Genomic DNA, 21017 nt, shown 5'->3' with positions numbered 1-21017 from the left:
TCACAGGTCAAGGAATTTAAAATGAAAATATCTTAACTGCAATTTTTTTTAGACCATTGAATGTGCCACTCAGCTAGATATTTCATAAACATTACTTCATGTTCACAAAACCCACACGGAACAAGTTTTTACAGAATTACTCTGTTTTTACAGAAAGGCAAACTGGAGTTCAGAAAGAATAGGTGACTTGCCTTAGGGGCACTGCACAACCTGGAGGTGAAAGGGGGATGTGAACCCCAGTCTGTTATTATAAGGCCTAATAAGCTCCAGGGAGGTCTCACTTGCTGGGTCCAGGTTTTGATCAAATCAGACCCATGTCAACCCCAGTGGAAGCCATTCCAAGGAATGTAGCAATCTGAATTATGTGTTATGTGTGTCTATATTTGCAGGAAGAAGAAAAGGTCTTTCAGTTCTGCTGGTGAGTCATTTAGGAACCAAGTATGGGGTTGCTCTCAAGTTCATTCAAGCAATGGCACCTGTGATTGGGTCCTCTGGTTCACTGAGGTGACCTCTTTAGAAAAGGCAACCTTTCTGGCCCCATCAGAGACTAGATATTTGACCTACAGGTTCAAAATCAGCAAGTCCTCAAGGTTGTCAGTCTGATTCTTTCCAAAGGCTTTCCTCTGGTAAGAGATGCTTCCAAAAATTTAGAAAATAAATAAACTTAAGAGTCTTTGAGGTACTACCCTATAAACTAAGAGAGCTTGGATCTCTCTTCCTTGGGTAAAGTACTCATGGTAACCTCAAAATACCCTAATTTTATGATTTGGGGATTATTTTAATAATTTAATGCATGATGCCCAAAAACTTACAGAACAGGAAAAAAAATATACTACTATCCTTCCTCCAAGCCCTCTCCAGTTCTTCTAATTTTCAGAAGAGTCTACTGATTCTAAGGCCTCTAAAAATCTGTGAGAGATTCTTAGCATCAATTAAATCATCCACTTCCCTTGCTCCTCCCTTCCTATGCAAGGCCATTCTAGTGCATACAACCCAAGCCATTCTGCCACTCACCATGAGGCAAGCCTCTCTCCACATTATCCCTGTTCAGCGACTCCTCTTCCTCTGTTCTCTCCCAAAACAACATCTGACATCCACCCCCTCTTGTTCTCTCCCAGACCTTTCCTTGTGGTCTTCCCTGATTCAATGTAAGAGAGGACTTCCAGCCTCAATACTCCAGTCATATATCCATCCAATGTCCCTTCAACTCAAGCTCAGAGTCTGCTATGGTAGAAAGCTGTTGTCTTTTCACTATGGAACAACACCTGAATATTTTGTGTTTATAGGTTCTCCAACCAAGTTCCACATTAACTAGACAGGTGTTAAGAGAACAATCTCTCCCCCTTATTCTTAGCAGCACCTACCATGAAACTGACTTTTATCTAATTGAGAACATATATATAAAGATATTGTCCTAAATGTTACACCACAGACATATTGTAGTCCTCCTGTGTGTCAGTGGAAATGTTGCTTAGGTCATATATAAACTATTGTGCAATGCATGTGAGTGCCTAATCAGTATAATATGACATTCCAGGTTATATAATTCGATGTAGCACCATTCCCAAACTATCAATTAATGAGCCTTTCTGCTACTTCCTTTAGGAATTATTTCGCTGAAGTAAAGGACTCTGGTTCTCTAAAACGGAGATCAAATAAAGGGAGACATTGTTAAAGGATCAATTTGGGGGCTTAAACAAGCATCTTAAGTAGACCTTTCCCTAGAGGGGAACTCCCTTTCTGGTCTGGAGTGGTAGCTGAATGAAGGAGCTTCAGTTAGTAATTCTGATGATTCTCTCTACACTAGATACATCTATCCTGTTTACTACACTCACTATGTTTTGTCTTCTGGGGCACTGGAAAACTAGTTTAGAAAAAGAGTTGAGTCTTTAACAATAAAGGCAGTCATTTAAATGAATAGGAAATTGTCTTTTTTTCCTGCTGGATTTTTTTATTCAGCTCATCTTAAAGACACAAGGAGTGTTGGGCACAAAAAAGGTTGGATCGGGCAGAAATATGCCAGATCAAAGCAGAAAATAGTCACCAACATGAACCCCAGCACTCATTACTTGTGGGAAAAAGACTCACAGAGATTGACTTCTAGCAAGCTCATGACCTAATATGCCTCTAACCAAAAAGCATCTGTGCTCTTGAACTAACTCAGCAGCTGTACCAAAGTCCAGTAAAACTCATTCATTCTAACAAAGGTCAATCTGGCGCTCATAGAAGCTGTAGCTTATGTCATAGATCTTTAACTAATGTCACCTCTGAGCTCTTGGTCAGGCAGACCATCTGCTCTTAGAACCAGGATGGCGAACAAGCCCTGCTCTTTCTCAAAGTGCAGAAGTTAGAAAGAATGCAAAATTTTCAGGCAACTGCAGCACAACCTGGCTTATGTGAGAGACCTAATTAACCTCTGAATTTAATATTTTCTGATTGCTGCTTTCTAGGCTTTATAAAAACATAGATTAGCAAATTACCCAACAGCATACCCAAGCATGAGATGACAGAGCAACTCAGCTGCTAACAGACACAGCCTGAGCACACCTGGTGTGGCACTATCTCCTTTCACATACAAGATGCTTTTAACCCTCAGTAGGCACAATTAGCTATTCCAATTCCTCCTGTGATAGTTTCTGGGCTGAGTCTCAGAAACGCTTTCGCTCAGTCCCCAAGTCAGTGTATGGCAGGTTCAGCAGTGGAATTCACATCCACTTGATCCCATGGCTTGAGTTCTTTCTATCACATAGACAGGTCATTCTTACAAAAGGGAAGGTGACTGGGCCACAGGGGAATTATCCAGTGAATAATATCAAGAAATCCATCAGGTTGTGTAGAAGTGAACTAGCATAGATGTGCTCTGCATCCCTCAGTGGTCAGGGCTATCCTCAAACTCAACTTTCCACAGGACAGGGGTCCGTCTCCGCAACTCTCCAGAGGCTGGGCAGCTGGCATTTCCAAGCACTCCTTTAAACAAGCAGCAGCAAAGTGCAGGCAGGTGCTTGAGCCTAACGTGTGTTTTCCTCTGTGTGGGGCCACTCTTACGCTTGCCTTGAAACATGGACAGCAACAACAAGGTAGAGTTTCTCACCTACCTGCCAGACCCAGCATGAGTCCAGCTGCAACTAGACTGAACCACACAGGATGTCAAGATCGCAGTGACAGACCATCGACTTCCCAGACACTCTTGAAGCGATCAGCCCCTTGGGCACACTATGGCCATCACTGCACTTCTGTGCAGGCTGTGATTGCCTGGCTAGGGCTGTTCTGAGCCAGGAACTTTAACCAGCAGATGGTTTCCATAAGCAAACACTAGGTGGGCAGAGATACCTTGATGACTTTCTACTTATTTTTCAAAGGCCAATCACTTCCCCAAGTGAGTTCCTGGGCCCAGCAAATCTCTCTGTAGGGTTCTAAATATTGGTTTCTAAAAACAGCTAGAAGATTGAACTAATTATTTAATTAGACCCTTCAAAATAAACAATGCAAATCATAATCATTTCATTTAACCACTGCTCTGCTTTTTAGTAAGTTGTGGCAAATAAAGCCACTGATGTTTATTAGGGTTCAATAAAAGAGTTTCAGAGGCTTTAAACGATTTTTTTGTGTAATTATCCCCATAAGGAAATGATGAAGCTTTCAGAGCTTAGGGCCATAGACCACACTTGGATTGTTGCTCTGCTCTCTGCCAGACAGAACTGCTTTAGGTAGGAGCTCAAACGCAGGCCTTAGATGCATCCAGGATGAAAAGTAAAAGAATGTTTTTAACATTAGACAAACCACCAGATTTCAGTTGGGACTAATGCATTTGAGGGACAATTGAGAGGAAGCTCCAATTATTGCTTCTGGGATGCACCTGCTTTAGTTCTCCCAAATCACTCACTAGCATCTATCCCCTGCCAAACTCAAAGATTCCTTCAAAATCACTTTGGAGATTTTGTTGATACACAGACTATGGTGACATCTAATCCAGGGAGTTAATATCTTTGGTTTTTGTTGTTCTGTTTGTCAATAAAATGTCCAATAATTCATCATTTATTCAACACTACTCAAGCATCTACTCTTCTAATGCTGCATGGAGCAGAATTACTAAAACCACTCCCCTCTCCACGGACAGTCATCATCATTGTCATCGCTGCCTCACCAGCTATACTCTTACCTGCTTGTGGTAGGCCATATGCTGTGCTGTGATGCCCTGCATACATTATCTCACTTAATCCTGACAACTTCATGAGGTGGACACCATTATCGTGATCTTCACCGTATAGGAGGATGCAGAGGCTCAGCAGGACTGCGTGCCACAGTCACACAGCTAGCAGGTGGCAGAGCCTAGACCCCACCCAGGTCTGTCGGCTCCAAAAACCAGACTCCCAGCTAGTCCAGCATGGCTCTCCACCATCCCTGTGATTTAGCACAGACTAGAGCATGTTAAAGCTGATACTTATGAAGCCCTACCCCAGAGAGCCTCTCCTAGAAGGTCTGGGTGGGATCCAGGAATCTGCCTCTGTAACCAGTGCCTGAGACGGTCCACGTACCACGTACCATGAGGCACCAACCTGTTTTGCACATTTCAGTTAATCTGGATGATTATCAGAATCCATGATAGAGGCTGACAGCTACAGCTGCTGAGCAGTGTGAGCATGGCCCTTCTGCAGCTGGTCCCCAGCTGTGCAGTACTGATGGGGAACACTGCCAGGCAATGCCTACCCCAGTGCCACCTCATTCAAACCTACTGCCAAGGGTGTGATCCGACCCATAGCCAGACTGACCTGGTGTCATCTTCTAGCTGGTGGTGCATGTAATCCTGGCCCTGTATCCATGAATTCCATGGGGAACTAGCTGTTGTGTGTACCCACCGTATCACTCACGAAAGCCCTTCATCCCACAGGACAACCACTGCATGTCACTATTGAATCTTGTCTAGCTCTCATTTGCCAACTCCTGACCTTTCCCATGAAGTCTAGGATTTCTCATCAACGCAGCTGAGAAAATGACAGAAGGTCTGATGAAAGAATAACGAGGTATTCACTAACAAGATATACACTGATGAGACATCCTCTGATGGGAAAGGGAAGGCAGAATCACAAGGTCTGTTGATAGATGCTGAGGCCAATGCATGACAGGCCAGCTGATGGAAAAAATAATAAAGTACTAAAAAGCAAAAGGAATGTATATTCCATAGTGTATCTTCTCTGAAGCCGAGACATTTATTAGCACTAACCACTAGGGGTGAGACAGGACATGTGTAAGTCATTTCAGCAAGCTGAACACCATCAAGTAACTACCTCCTACCACACATAAGTGCACTCGACAAACATTTACACAGCACGTATACTATGCTAGGCACTGTTCCAGGCACTGGAGATATAGCAGTAAATAATATGACAGAATGTCCCTTCCTATCAGAATGTTTCAGAGCAGAGCTGGGGGACTTGGGCATGTAAAGATACATAAGATGAATTTCCTACTATCGAGGTACACACGGTTCACAGGGGAGGCAGGCAATGTAATTTTAATGCAGGGAAGAGTGATATCCTTGCCTCACTTCACCTTTATAATACTCTGTGAGATAAGCAATCATCCTCACCTCTACTGTTCAGATTTGAGAATTGAGGCTTGGGATGTTGAAGTAATTGGTGGCATCACACAGCTATTAAGTAGAAGAACTAGGGTATGGTAATTCAAATGATCCTATACTGAGCACAGTGCATGTAGTATTATCAGCATAGGTATCCCTTGTGTTCTACTAGAAAGGATGTTTTAATTAAGTTTATTTAATTGAAAAAGAGATGCATTTGGGAAAATTTAATTCAAATATTATAGAATATTCAATAAAAAGTGAGTCTCCTGCCCACTGCAGGCTCTTCCTGAGAGATAATTGCTAGTACCAATTTTGGAGAATATCTTTACCATAAAACTCTTAATCTACTATGTGTGCATCAGGCAAATAAAATTAATTGTTTGGAAAGGCTAGAGTCAATACGAAGAAAAATTCTCAGAATGACAAGTAGGAACTAATAGACTTGCATTCCATGTTAATAAAGTTTTTTCTTAAAACAGAAGAGAAAAAGCACTAAATACATTCACACTATGCTATTTTCATCACCTGGGCCTTATGGAATTGTAAGAAATGTTGCCAGACTGATAAAAACACATTGCTTTGTCCAGACAGGTCCTGAATGAGGAGTATGCTGTTCAAGGGCCTTTTCAGAGTGAGTTTCCATTGGACGGTTTCTTCCTCTTGCTATCTCAGGCCAAGGACTGTGTCTAGATGTTGCCTGCCTTAGAACACGGCCCTGGCTGCTTATCAGGGACAATTAACACCTGGATTGGTAGCAAGTAGGTGCCTTCTTTCCCTGCGAATGTACATCTGTACTGAGGCTAAACGGGAAAACCACACATCCACTCTACAGGTTAAAAAATCTTCACATCCTCGCTGGGCTAAGACCCTCAGTTTCAGCAGCTAAGGGCTCAATATGGATTCAGCACTTAGCCAAAAGTCCCTATGTCATGGTCTTCCCTATGTAGTGATCTTAGAAGAGCAATGTGAAAAAAGGGGGCTCTAATGATCTTTTTAAGCAGGATGGAGGGACCTGCATTGAGCAGGTACCTCTCTAGACAAAGGTGCCAACTGAGTTAATAAAAAAGAACTCACACAACTTCTATGGATTTCAGTCTTCACATTTCTAAAATGCCTGGCAAAATGTAAGAACTCAGTAAATATTGGCTGGCTGGTTGGTTGGGTTAGATATCCTTAATACATGACCACTTTAACATTCTAAGAATGGAAACCCTACTGTGTTGATAAACAGCACATGTTTGTTTTATACCTTTTCATGCAGTCTCAAGCCACTAAAAAATTTCCCTGGGTTGGGAGGCGGGGCATGTGAGACCCAGAGTTGAACCAGTATTTAGGTGTCCTTATCTTATCAGTTTCTGGCTCAAGCACTCCAAGTGGCAGCTAGAAAGAATGGAACAGCAGGCCAGTGGGCACAGGAGGCTGGGGCCGGAGGCACTGGCATGCTCAACCCTGTAGACAAGTCTGAACAAGGAGGTTCAAGCCAGAAGGTTCCTAATGGACCACAGTGACCAAAAGGTAGGAATTTATTCCATAAGCACTAATGAAGCAGCATCCCATAATATGTGCTGGTGCCAGGTCCTACAGCTGGATGTCTTGCCCATTGAGGCAATCCCAGTGACTGGAAAAGAGGATCTGTAGAGACAATGCAAATACAGCACGTTTTCTTTTCTTTCTTTCGTCTTTTTTTTTTCCCGCCTGGTCCTTAAAGCATTTCCTGGTTCTTAACTGCTTATTATTTAGAAAAAATGGTTTAAGGTTGTAAATTTTCCTTTTTTTCTTTTTTGATTAGGCATTCACAGTTATGTCTTAGAAATGAATGGCTGAAAATGAGGTATGCAAGCTGGGGAGAGTAGCTAGAAGATACTCATGACAAGGTAAATTGCATATTTAGGAGGCAGAGACAAAGATAGACAGACTCATCAGCCTTGCTCTCGATGACAGTGCTCGAAGAGAAATGAACAGCCAATGCGCAAAGCCCTCCAACTACCCCAGACTCAGCAGGAGACAGAGCATCCCAAGTTGCCAAGGCAACAGCAGCTGAGCATGAGATGAATACAAGCGTGTGTGCACACAGGCATGGTACCAGCACTCATGCACAAACACCTTCCGGTACACAGGGACAGACCTAAAGAGAATGTTCTCCACTAAGAGACAGATTTCCAACAGTTTCTCTGGGTACATCTCAAAAGTGCTGATGGCTGTTGCTTCAACAAAGGCTTTTAAACACACAAATACAGAAAATAATTAAATTAGTATAATTGACCTTCAACTTTAATTAGCATAATCAACCCTCAATTTTAACAAATTCTATGACATTGCCTTTAGGTCTCTTATTATTTTGATTCCTTTTTTTGTTTCTGCATTCAACAGCGTTTAATACATTCACCCTGTACAACCACCACGTGTGTGTGTGTGTGTGTGTGTGTATATATATAGTTCCAAAACATTTGCATTACCACAAAGAAAACACATACTCATTAAGCAGTCACTCCCCAGATTCTTTTTTTAACAAAAAGGAAAAAAAGTTACAGAGTTAAAGCCTCCTTTTCGCTCCAGCTCAATTTAACTTGCCCCCCTTCCCTTCCCAGAGGATACTGTTCTCTGGAACTTCTAGATGTCTTTCACAGACATGATTTTATAACTGTGGGGTGTACTTGTGTATATATGAAGGTTTATATGTAAATATACATGTTTTGTATATCTATACACACACACTCACAATTATAAAATCATATATATGTCCAAAAATAATTCAAAGTGCCATGTAGTGGTTTTAAAAAATGTTACACAAAAGGAACACAACTTAGCTGAGACTTTTTATCTGACTCAACATTAAGTTATTCAAATGTATCTAATCTATTTGCTTAATTGCCATATCGTGTTCTATCTTATACATATCAAATACTTTCTAAATCTACTCTCTTCCGGATGGACATTTAGACTGGTCTCAGTTTTTAACTCTTACAAACAATGCTCCAGTGAACATTCTTATGTTTCCTCCTGTATCTATGGTTTTCTCGAGTGTATTTGTATTTGTAGATTTGCTGACTTGTAATAGAAAATGACACTTATTTTCCAAAGCAATCTTACAATTTTTTTTTTTTTTTTTCAGAGACAGGGTCTCGCTCTGTTTCCCAGCTAGAGTGCAGTGGAGTAATCATTGCTTACTGCAGCCTTGAACTCCCGGGCTCAAGCAATCCTCCTGCCTCAGCCTCCCTAGTAGCTGGGACCACAGAGACACACCACCACCCTTGGCTAGCAGCATTGTGTGAAAATCCTCACTTCCCTATATTTTTGCCAACCCTTGGTGTTCTCAGATTTTAATTCTTCCCAATCTAAGAGGTGTAAGATAGTATCTCTTTGTATTGGTTTTTTTTTGTTATTTGTTTTTTGAGACGGAGTCTCGCTCTGTCACCCAGGCTGGAGTGCAGTGGCCGGATCTCAGCTCACTGTAAGCTCCGCCTCCTGGGTTCACACCATCTTGCCTCAGCCTCCGGAGTAGCTGGTACTACAGGCGCCCGCCACCTCGCCCGGCTAGTTTTTTATATTTTTTAGTAGAGACGGGGTTTCACCGTGTTAGCCAGGATGGTCTCGATCTCCTGACCTCGTGATCCGCCTGTCTCGGCCTCCCAGAGTGTCTTTGTATTGTTTTAATTGCACTTTCTTGACTACTAGTGAGGTTGCGCATGTTTTTTATACCTATTTTTCATTACCTATTCCGTTTCCTCACCTCTGATTTCTCCCTGTTCCTATTTTGTACCCATTTTTCTATGGCATAGTCTTTTTTTTTAATTTTTAGGAATTCTTAAATATTCTGAATATTAATCGTTGGTTATGTATAGCAGAAATCTTCTGCCTATATGTGTGTTGTTTTTATTTTTTAATTTTTAAAATAATTTCAATTTTTATTTTAGATTCAGGGTATACATGTGCATGTTTGTTACATAGGTTTATTGTGTGATGCTGAGGTTAGGGTTATGAATGATCCCATCACCCAGGTGGTGAGCATAGTACCCAATAGCCTTTCATCCTTTTCCCCACACCCTATCCCCATTGTAGTCCCCAGTGTCTATTACTGCCGACTTTATGTCCACGGGTACCCAATGTTTAACTTGTACTTACAAGAAAAGAACATGTGGTATTTGATTTTCTGTTCCTGCGTAATTTGCTTAGGATAATGGCCTCCAGCTGCATCCATGTTGCTACAAAGGACATGACTTCATTCCTTTTAATGGCTGCTCAGTATTCCATGATGGATATGCACCACATTTTCTTTATCTAATCCACTGCTGATGGGCACCTAGGCTGAGTCCAGGTCTTTGCTATTGTGAATAGTGCTACAGTGAATATACACGTACATATGTCTTTTTACTAGAGCAATTTATTTTCTTTTGGATATGTACCCAGTAATGGGATTGCTGGGTTGAATGGTAGTTCTGTCTTAAGTTCTTTGAGAAATCTTCAAACTGCTTTCCACAGTGGCTGAACTAATTTACATTCCCAGCAACAGTGCATAAGCATTCCCTTTTCTCCATAGCCTTGCCAGCATCTGCTGTTTTTTGACTTTTGATAACAGCCATTCTGACTGGTGTGAGATGGTATCTCATTGTGGTTCTGATTTGAATTTCTCTGACAATTAATGATGCTGAGCATTTTTTCATATGTTTGTTGGTTGCTTGTATGTCTTCTTTTGAGAAGTGTCTGTTCATGTCTTTTGCCCACTTTTTTTTTTTTTTTAAGGCAGAGTCTCACTCTATCACCCAGGTTAGAATGCAATAGCTCGATCTCGGCTCACTGCAACCTCAGCCTCCCTGGGTCAAGCGATTCTCATGCCTCAGCCTTCTGAGTAGTAGAGATGGAGTTTCACCATGTGGGCTACTTTGGTCTCGAACCCCTGACCTCAGGTGATCTGCTTGCCTCAGCCTCCCAAAGTGCTGGGATTACAGACATGAGCCACCACACCTGACCTTGCCCACTTTTTAATGAGGTTGTTTTTTGCTTAATGAATTAAGTTTCTTATTAATTTTGGATAACAGACTTTTGTCGAATGCACAGTTTGAAAATATTTTCTCCCATTCTGTAGGCTGGTTGTTTGCTCCATTGATAGTTTCTTTTGTTGTGCAGAAGCTCTTTAGTTTATGTTCCACTTACCAAATTTGTTTTTGTTTCAATTGCTTTTGATGACTTTGCCATAAATTATTTCCCAAGGCTGATATTCCAGGTGGTGTTTCCTAGGTTTCTTTCCCCAGGATTCTCATAGTTTGAGGTTCTGCATTTAAATATTTAATCCATCTTGAGTTAATTTTTGCATATGATGAAAGGTAGGGGTCCAGTTTCAGTCTTCTGCATATGGTTCACCAGCTATCCCAGCACCATTTATTGAATAAGGAGTCCTTTACCCGTTGCTTATTTTTATCAACTTTGTTGAAGATCAAATAGCTGTATTTCTTGGTTCTCTATTCTGTTCCACTGGTCTATGTAGTCTGTTTTTGTATAAGTACCATGTTATTTTGGTTATTATGTCTTTATAGTGTAAATTCAGGTAATGTGATGCCTCTGCAGCTTTGGTCTTTTTGCTTAGGATTGTTTTGGCTATTTGGGCTCTTTATTGGTTCCATATAAATTTTAGAATAGGTTTTTCTACTTCTGTGAAAAATGACGTTGGTAGTTTGATAGGAATGGTGTTGAATCTGTAGATTGCTTTTGGCAGTATGACCATATTAACAATATTGATTCTTCCAATTCATAAGCATGGGATGTTTTTCCATTTGTTTGCGTCATCTATGATATCTTTCAGCAGTGTTTTGTAGTTTTCCTTCTAGAGATCTTTCACCTCCTTGGTTAGATGCATTCCTGGGTATTTTGTATGAGTGTGGATGTGGCTATTGTAAATGTTATTGCATTCTTGATTTGGCTTTTGGCTTGAATGTTACTGGTGTATAGAAACACTACTGATTTTTGTACACTGATTTTGCATCCTGAGACTTTACAGAAGTCATTTATCAGCTCCAGGGACCTTTTGGTGGAGCCTTTAGGGTTTTCTAGGTATAGAATCGCATCATCAGTGAAGAGAGACGGTTGGACTTCTTTTCCATTTGGAAGATTTTTATTTCTTTCTCCTGCCTAATTGCTCTGGCTAGGACTTCTTCTCTTATCTTTTAACTTAGTTTATGGTGTCCTTTTATTAAGGTTTTAATTTTAATGTAATCAAGTTAGATTACATTAAGAGTTTCCCTTAGGGTTTGTATTTTTTCACTACACGTTTTAAATTTTTGGCTTTTCATACTCAGGATGTTAATCATCCTGATATATTTATACTGTGGTATGAAGTAGGGATCTGATTATTTTTGTCCCTTTCATTTGCTGATAGTTTAAGCACCATTCATTAAATGAATCATTTTTCCTCGTTAATTGTAATGTTGTTACTCTCATTTAGCTGTCTGTATATGTATGTTTTTAATTTAATAGGCTTGGTCCATGGTAGCCAGCCTGTATATGTATATGTATGTTGGTTTTTGAGCACATTAGGCAGTTCAAATAACATCTATTTCTATATCCCTGTGCCAATATCACATGTATTAATTACTATAATTTTTAATCCTGATAACAATCAGGATAAGCTCCCTCCTGTATGATCCCCTTACACGAAACCATGTTAATTATTCTTGATCATCTACTTTGCCATATGAACTTTAGAGTTATCTTATATAGTCCCCAACCCCCATGAAAATACCTGTTTTGTTTTTATTGCAATGGAAGTGAAATTACAGGTATATTTGGGCAAAAAAAATCTTTATGATACTGAATCATCCCATCCATGAATACAGTATATTTTACCCTTTGTTTAAATATCTTATTTTATGCTTTTCAATAGAGCTGTATAATATTCTTGATAAAGATCTTTGTCATATTTTTCCCTTAGATACCTTATGGTTTTGATTACTAGTGCAAATATTCACTTTCTTAAACAATTTTCATTTGCCACTTGTTTTTGCTTATCTATAGAAATGTTAAGATTTTTGTACATTGATGTTGTAGCTGTTAAACCTGAATACTAATAGTTTGAAAATTATCTCTTTTTTAACATTGATAATCTTATCTGCAAATACGGGCAATTTTGTTTGTTCTTTTCTAATCTTACTTTGTTTCCTGTCTTATTAAGTAGCTAGAACATCTAGTGTAATAGTAAATGAAAAAGGTAAAAGACAGCATCCTTAAATCATTCCTATTATAAAGGTTCATAATTAAGTACAATATTAACCATGTGTTTGGTTCTCGAATTTTTTGTAGACATTCTTTATCAGAATAAGGAAGTTATCTTCTATGTCTAAATTTCTATGAGTATTGATGTGTAATTTTTCTTCTTTTTAATCATGAATGCATATTATACTTTATGAACTGCTTTTTTCCCCCATCTTGTGTATACAGACATGTACAAGAAATTTTTTTTTTTCAAGAAAATCTTTCAAGGTATATATAACTTATTTTCGCCAGGGTCAGAAACATAGACTTAAAAAGACTAAAGCTCTAGTTTCACTGCCAAGCTAGGTCTGAGCATCCAAGGCTGTGTCTGCTCTCCCCACTAGGGACTTCTGCAGACCTCACAAGAATATAACTACTCTATGATTGTCTGCCAAAATGTCTTGACATTGTCTTAGTCCAAAGTTATCACTAAGTTTCCACCGCAAAACAAAATCTATTCTTGTGTGAGTTTGAATGCCTAACCATTAGCTTCCTATGACACTAGCTATCCAATATAATCATTATGAAGGGAAAGGGAAATGATACTGATGCATGGTACCCCACATTATTCCATGGGTTCCTCACCAGGAATCAATGAGGTCAGCATCATTTGTATTTTACTTGCAAGGAAACTAAGCCTCAAGAAGGTTAAATAACTTGTCCAAAGTCTCACACCAGATAGCACTGGCAGTGGGATTTGAACCCAGGTCTCCGTGCCTTCCTCTGCTTATGTTGCTCTCCCATAAATGACCACCCACACCCAACAGCATCACCTCTGGTTCCACAATACATACTTCACAGAGCCAGCAGAGCCGCTCCATTTTGTAAATTAGTGGTTAGGATTCAAAAGCACCCACTCTGTAGAGTGTTGTGCGTAATGTAACTAAACACAGAATATCATTCATTGTAGTCTACAACCTAACAATGAAGGCCAGCAGATGCTGAGATGAATTTTTCCTATGTGGGAATGAGGGCAGGGTCCCAAACAGGAGTCTCTTCTGATAGCTGTGAGTACCTATGCTGGGATGCCAGGCACAGCTCTCCTAGGCTCAGACAGCAGCAGCATCCAGGCAAGGCCCATGTCTGCAGGGGCCCTACAGAGGACAGAGTTCCCCATTGGTGGTGATGAGCAGGCTGTGCAGAGCAAGGGAAGGGAACTCAGGTGTACCGATGCCTAAGCTAGAGGGCTTTCATGCATTATCTCATTTAATCCTCAAAAATCTCTCCAAGTGGGAAGTAATGGTTTTACAGATGATTGTACAAAAGCTCCAACAAGTGATTTATCGGAGACCTCCACTTGAATGGTAACAGAACTGGATTCTGAAGGCAGTTCACTCTTCTCTTAACTCTGCACTTCATCAATCACCCGATTTTATAACCAATTTTCTAAAACATGCTCCTCCTTAAGGACAACACAACGTAGCTACTGAGAGCATGGACTCTGGTCAGGCTGCTTAGTTCATTTTTTAAAAAGCAGATTCTACTAAGGGGTAGACTGTTCAATTCAAATTCCAGCTCAACATTTTATAAACTGTGACTTTGGGCTAGTAATTTAAACATCTCTATATATCCATAAAAATTAAAAGTAAAACATTTTTACAAAATCAAAAAAAAAAGACAAAATTTTAAAAAGTAAAAATAATCTCTGGGCCTCAGTTTCCACACGTGTAAAATGAGAGTAATAACAGTACCTACTTTGAAGAGTTGTTATGAGGATTCATGGGTTATTATTTGCAAAGGCCTTAAAACAAAGCCTGGCACACACAAAGACTATGTATTAGTTATGTATTGCTACATAATAGATTATCTTAAAACACAGAGGCTTAATACAATAAACACTTATCATGTCACGCAAATTTTATAGGTCAGGAATTTAAGTGGTTCTAGCTTGTGGTCTCTGATGAAGTTGCAACCAAGACATCAGCCAGGGCCACAGTCATCTGGAGGCTTGCCTGGGGCTGGAAGATCTGCTTCCAAGGGGGCTTCTTTTCATGGCTGGAAAGTGGGGACTGGCTGCTGGCAGGAAGGCTTAGCTCTCCATGTGGTCCTTTCCACAGCCTGCTTGGGTGTCCTCACAACATGGTGACCAGCTTCCCTCCAGAGCAAGCAATCCAAGAGAGCAGGGTAGAAACAGCAACATCTTTTATGATCTAGCCTTGGAGTTACAAATCATTAATTCCATATTATCTTATTGGTTATACAGGTCAGCCTTATTTGTTATGGAAGGGGACCAAACAGGGGTATGCACATCAGGAAAAGAGGATTATTGGGAGCTCGTTTTGCAGGCTGGCTACCATGGACCAAGCCTATTAAATTAAAAACAAAAATGGATCTTAACTATACCTGCATTCTAAGTGCCTGGAATATCATGATAAAATCAATAAATATTTATCTGAAGAATGGATGTGTGGATGAAAACAGGAAATGCCCATGTCATCCCAGCCAAGTTCCATTTAGCGCTCCTTTACTATCCACTTTCTGAGCGTTTTCCAAGGAAGGAAGTATTTGCTCTCAATTTCTACTCTAAGTCATTATCTCTATAAACTAGTTCTCACATTTCATCTTCATTTAAAGTGTTTGGAGTGGTAACCTCAAACCAAAAGTGCTCTGTAACTTTCTCTTTCATCTAAATATATCAGTATGAAATACTTCCTCTGAATTCAGAAGGCTCAAAACAAAGACAACTGAAATTTTATGTGCTGGTTGAAATGTTCGCACTAAAGCAATTCGTACAAAGACTAGTATGCGTCCCAAGACAATTGTGGGCAAGCTCCTTCTTGCATAAAGGCAAAATTTCTGCTTCCTCTTCTCCCAATCAACGCTGTACTTAGGAGATAAGACTGGCCGAAACCAAGTGGAGACTGCTTACTAAAGCCAGTAAGTCTAGACACAGGCCAGGAAGGTCATACTTAATGACTTAACAAATGACCATCTCTATAAGGGGCCCTGGATTCCCTTCAAGTTTCCTTAGACTCTTGTTTCTCAAAATCATCATACTTGGCAGTTTTTTTCACAACAGATCCATGCCAGAAGAGTTCAGATATGGGGAAATGCCACAGCAATAACCCTAGGACGGGAACTTTCCAATAATGTTGACAGTTCAACCCAGAATTATAATTGTGCCATTGCCTTAAGTCACCCGAGTTGGGACCCTTGGCTCCTGGAGAGCACTAATGGTGTGTATCTTCCAAAATGCTAAAGTTGTCACAGAGAACATTAGACAGGAGTTAAATAGGTGACAGTCCTGAGAAGCTGCCATACTTTCCCTTGTCCCTTCTGGTAGCAAGGGAGCATAAATGACCACATCTTGACTGTTACTGGGCATAGAGAGGCCTCATGAGAGCACAATGATCCGTGTACACAATACTGCATGCCAGATGGTTGACATTTCCCTCTGGGGAGATGCTAACATGGTTTAGAAGATCGGTGGCTTTCCATTTTAACACTCAACAGATCCTTGAGCATATCAAGGATGCAGTAGCAAGGAAACACAAAAATCACGTAGTCAGGGTCAAGAAAGGAGTCACTCGAGGTGATAACCTTCCCGAGGTCAGAGCTGATAATAACTCTAGAACCCTGCTTCCCAGTATGAATGTACAGTGTACAGTGAAAGCCGGTAAATATTGGGTGGAAATGCTCATCATTACCAATGTAGTGCATTTGTTAAATCTTGATTGAATGATGAAGTCATTAATGAATTCAGAACACTCCTCCCCATTTTACAGTGGCTTCTTTGATCTTCATTTTGTTTATATGCTTATGGACAAAACACTCAGCTTGACATTTGCCTTTTAGAAGGGCAACAGCATGATAAATCCAAATTGGAAGCTAACCTTGAAGTATGAATTAGAACTTAAACTGTGAACTCCTGTGTCATAGGGTAGAGCTCCAGAGAGAAAAGTCCCTTAAGGGATTATTGGAAGCCATGCACGATGGACTTATGAAAGTCTATCAATTATCACTCTGGTGCCATCCAGCAATTTTTTTTTCTATCTATTTCTTTTTGTCATATTTGGACTCATCATTCTCAGATTTACTATCTTTTACTTTGGATTACCCTCAATTCAACTTATCTAGCTCTACGCAAGCATAATGAATAAAATCCCAATTCATTATATGTGCATGTAATTAATTCTTGTTCCTCATCCAGAGCTGGGCTGTGCAGTGTAGCAGCCACTAGTCAGATGGGACTAGTCTAAATTGAGACGTGCCTTTAGCATAAAGCACAAAGACTTACATGCAAAAACAGAATGTGAAATCTCTCATTAGTGATTTTTCCTATTGGTTACATACTGAAATGATATTTGGGAAATCTTGAGTTAAATTAAAAATATTAAATTTAATTTTACCTGTTCTCTTTTAACTTTTGAAACATGGCTACTAGAAAATTTTAGATCACTCAAACGTCTTGCATATGTCTACCGGATGGCACTGAGCCAGATGTTCTAAATCAGGGATTGTACACTGGCAGCTGAGGCCCACACAGGACTAACAGACATAGTTTGTATGATCTACTTAATGTTAGCCTAAAAGGTGATTTTAATTTCAACAATTGTTAACACATACAAAATTGGGCAATTTTTTTTTTTTGAGACATGGTTTTGCTCTGCTGCCCACATTAGAGTGCAGTAGTACCATCATGGCTCACTGCACATCTCCTGGGCTCAAGTGATCCCCCACCTCAGCCTCCTGAGTAGCTAGGACCATAGGTGCACACCACCCTGCCTAATTTTTTGTAGACACAGAATCTTACCATGGTACCCAGGCTGGTCTCGAACTTCTGGGCTCAAATGATCCTCCGACATCAGCTTCCCCAAGTGTTGGGATTACAGGAGTGATCCATTGCACTTGGCCAAAATCAGGCAATTAAAAACAAACATACCCTGCATTCTCTTTAAAAATAAAGAAATCTGGTAACCCTAGGCCCACACACCTATATGGCAAGGATGGCCTGGTGCTTAGGAGGTGCCCGCTTTGCTGCTGCACCAGCTTTCCAGCTCTTCACTGTCCCCACGGACTCTACTGCTCCCCAACACTGAGGCCAAAGTCAGCTGCCATTTTGCACCCTATTCCCAGCCAGCATCACATATGTAAATTCCTCTCCTCGCTTCTGTAGGCATTTGAGTTTAAGAGCTGTATTCTAGAATAGGGGATAGTGGGGGGCATTCTAGGCAACAGCAAATGCATCAGGAAGGGTCTGATCATGGTATGTTCAAATTAGAGAAAATATCTGGAAAGGCAGGTGGGTTTCCAGTAGATGTGCTCAACACAGGGGCTTTTTTGTTTTTTGTGTTTGTTTGTTTGTTTGTTTGTTTTTGAGGCTGAACATCTAAGTGGAAACGTCCCAGGGGCATTTGGTAATAAATAACTGAGTATATATAGGAAGGAGCTGGAGGCTAAGAATGGTGCCTTAGGAACACCCAGAGGCAAGAGGGTTAAGAACAGTGCCTTAGGGACACCCAGAGGCCAAGAGGAAGAGAGATGAAACCAGTTTAGGAGTCTGAGAAGGATGGTCAGAGTTAAGAGGGAGGTGAGCTGAGAGAGTGAAAGGGAGGAACCAGGCTTCCCAGAGAAGCAGCCAACAGCAGGCACTAAGTAACACCAGTCCTTTGCTAGACCCCATAGTGGCCCTGGTGCTCCTCTTGTAACAGCATTGCTTTAATTCTCTATTAAAAGCTATTCCACAAAACTCTAGCACTCTAACATGTCTTCAAAACAAATGCTGCCTTTCCGTGCCCCATACTGTAAATAGTCCCACTATCCAGTGATTTTCCCCACCCCCCTGCAAAAAAAAAAAAAAAAAAAAACTGCCCATTTCCTTCATCTTAAAGCACCATCTCTTCCCCCCTCCCCCCATCATTTAAAAAATCTATGGTATGTGAAGGATAGAAGTGGTAAGCAATGCATTTGAAAACACACATATGGACTGAGCTCATGGGTCATCTGACAGTGGATTTTGAAATATTCTAGATGATTAGAATTCTGCAGCTACTCTTTTCTAGGCAAATGGAAGAAGTTTTTATTCTCATAATCTTTTTACTCTTGGCAAATATTTTCCCAAGTAATTATGTTAGAGCTGAGGATTCAGACTAATTCTGTCCTCTAGTTCATTTGATAATCTATCACTGTGACTAAAATATAATGGAGATGACAGATGTTTATGGATAACTGTTTTGTGATATTCATTCATGTCCCTGTGTTGGTATCAGCAAATTGTTTTTTTATTAGTAGATAAATAACACTTAGGTTCTTCCATGAAATGATTAATCTAAGTACAGCCAAATGTGGACTTCACTCTCAGGACTTCTCATTATGGTCTTATTTATACCATGACTCTGCAACTCTTTTCCAAATATCAGTTATTTGAGTCCTCTACATTCTTGTTATTGGTTGTGATTGCATCCTATTCATTTTTATAGACTGAAAAATCTGGAATGTTTTTACTAATCATTCAATCATACAGTCCATATTTACTGTGGACATTCAGTCCATAAGTATCTGCTCACATGTGGGCTGGAAAAGGGGCCACAAAACTGCAGAAGGTAAGGCTGATGCCCCAGAGTTGCTCACATGATAGGAAGAGGACTACATATGTTACAGATTATAATACAGTATGTTAAGGGCTGCAGGAGGAGTCCATATAAGGTACAGAAAGAAGATGGAACAGGGAAGATACAGAAGACAAGAAGAGCCTAAAGAGGAGGTGGCAGCTGAGTGGGGTCCTAAGTAAGAATACACTTTTGCGGCAGATTAATAAGGAAGCTTATGCGAAGACACAGTGGAATGAACAGCAACGGGCTTATCTGCGAGCGATGGTCCCTGTAGTTTCTGCAGGAAAAGGGCAGTGTCAGGAGATGAACCAACTCAAGAAGAGTCAGGTTACGGACAACCTAATTTTGATATCCTCACAAGGAGACACAAGAGACTGGCTAAACTAGTCAAGGACAACAACGTTAAGTATAAGAGAGAGATGAAAACTGTACACATAGTTGCTGTGTTTTTCCAGCTATCTTTTTGCAGCCATGATCGGGCTATATCCTACCTCACTCTGCGTTATTGGTAGGACTTATGGTCTGTCCTTGCGTTAACTGTATGAAACTGAAGCATAAAGCTGTTGTGTGCGTATAAGAGTGATACAGTGAAATAAACCTGTGATTTTTTCAAAGCCTGGTTCCTGGACCAGCAGCATCAGCAACACCTGGAAACTCGTTAGGACTGCAAATTTTCAGGCTCCACCTTAGATCTATTACAAACTATGAGCACAGTGACCAGCAATCTGTGGTGTAACAAGCCCTCCAGGTGATTCTTATTCCCCTTAAGTTCAAAAACCACTGAAAAGGACCCAAAGGATTTTGATTATTTTACTAATTGATCTACAAGTTTCCCTTTTATTGTGTCTCATGCTGAACCATCCCATGTAATCAAGTTTTCCTTGGCTCACTAAATTTTTAATTTCTTTAATTTTATTTTTAAATGTTAATTTATTGTATTCACTTGTTATTTCATTAATGATGCTACACTTCTCATCTATGCCTTTATTGACTGATTGAGAAAGGGCCTCACTCTGTCACCCAGGCTGGAGTGCAGCGGTGCAATCATGGCTCACTGCAGCCTCCACTTCCCTCCCCGCCCCCCGACTCCCCAACCCACCAGCTCAGGTGATCCTCCAACTTCAGCCTCCTGAGTAGCTGGGACTACAGGTACATGCCACCACGCCTGGCTAGTTTTTGTATTTTTTTGTAGAGACAAGGTTTCGCCACATTGCCCAGGCTGGTCTTAAACTCCTGAGCTCAAGTGATCCACCCACCTCGGCCTGCCCAAGTGCTAGAATTATAGGCATGCACTACCACACCCAACCCTATGCCATTTTTCAAATGTATATCTCCTTCCCATCAGCCCCTAGAAAACCCTACATCTGTAAGTGATAAAACACAATTATCTGTCAGGTGACAAAGAATAGTACAGACATGGGTTTGTAAGTCAAAATAAGTTTGAGACAAGTGTTCTTGAATGGATTCCCTTAATCCCTTACCAGCAAATCCCACATCCTCTGAGTGGCCAGGAGGACCCCTCCTTCAGGTATTTAAATATCTCTTGTGTCTGCTGACTAATCATATCTTTTGAGACTCAGGAAAACTACTATTTTTCTTCTGAGCTCTTTGAGAATCCATCATATGTCAGAATGTCATTTGAG

General features: G+C 40.5%; 1 protein-coding gene across 10 annotated transcripts in view; it reads right to left on the bottom strand.

Annotated features, from left to right (window-relative positions):
* SLCO3A1 (solute carrier organic anion transporter family member 3A1) overlaps positions 1 to 21017 on the bottom strand; it is a 318828-nt gene that overhangs the window by 161886 nt on the left and 135925 nt on the right. The gene's annotated exons all lie outside the window — the stretch shown is intronic.

The sequence above is a fragment of the Macaca fascicularis genome, chromosome 7, assembly GCF_037993035.2.
Source record: "Macaca fascicularis isolate 582-1 chromosome 7, T2T-MFA8v1.1".
Classification (NCBI taxonomy): Eukaryota; Metazoa; Chordata; class Mammalia; order Primates; family Cercopithecidae; genus Macaca; species Macaca fascicularis.
This window is presented reverse-complemented; position numbering and strand designations above follow the sequence as displayed.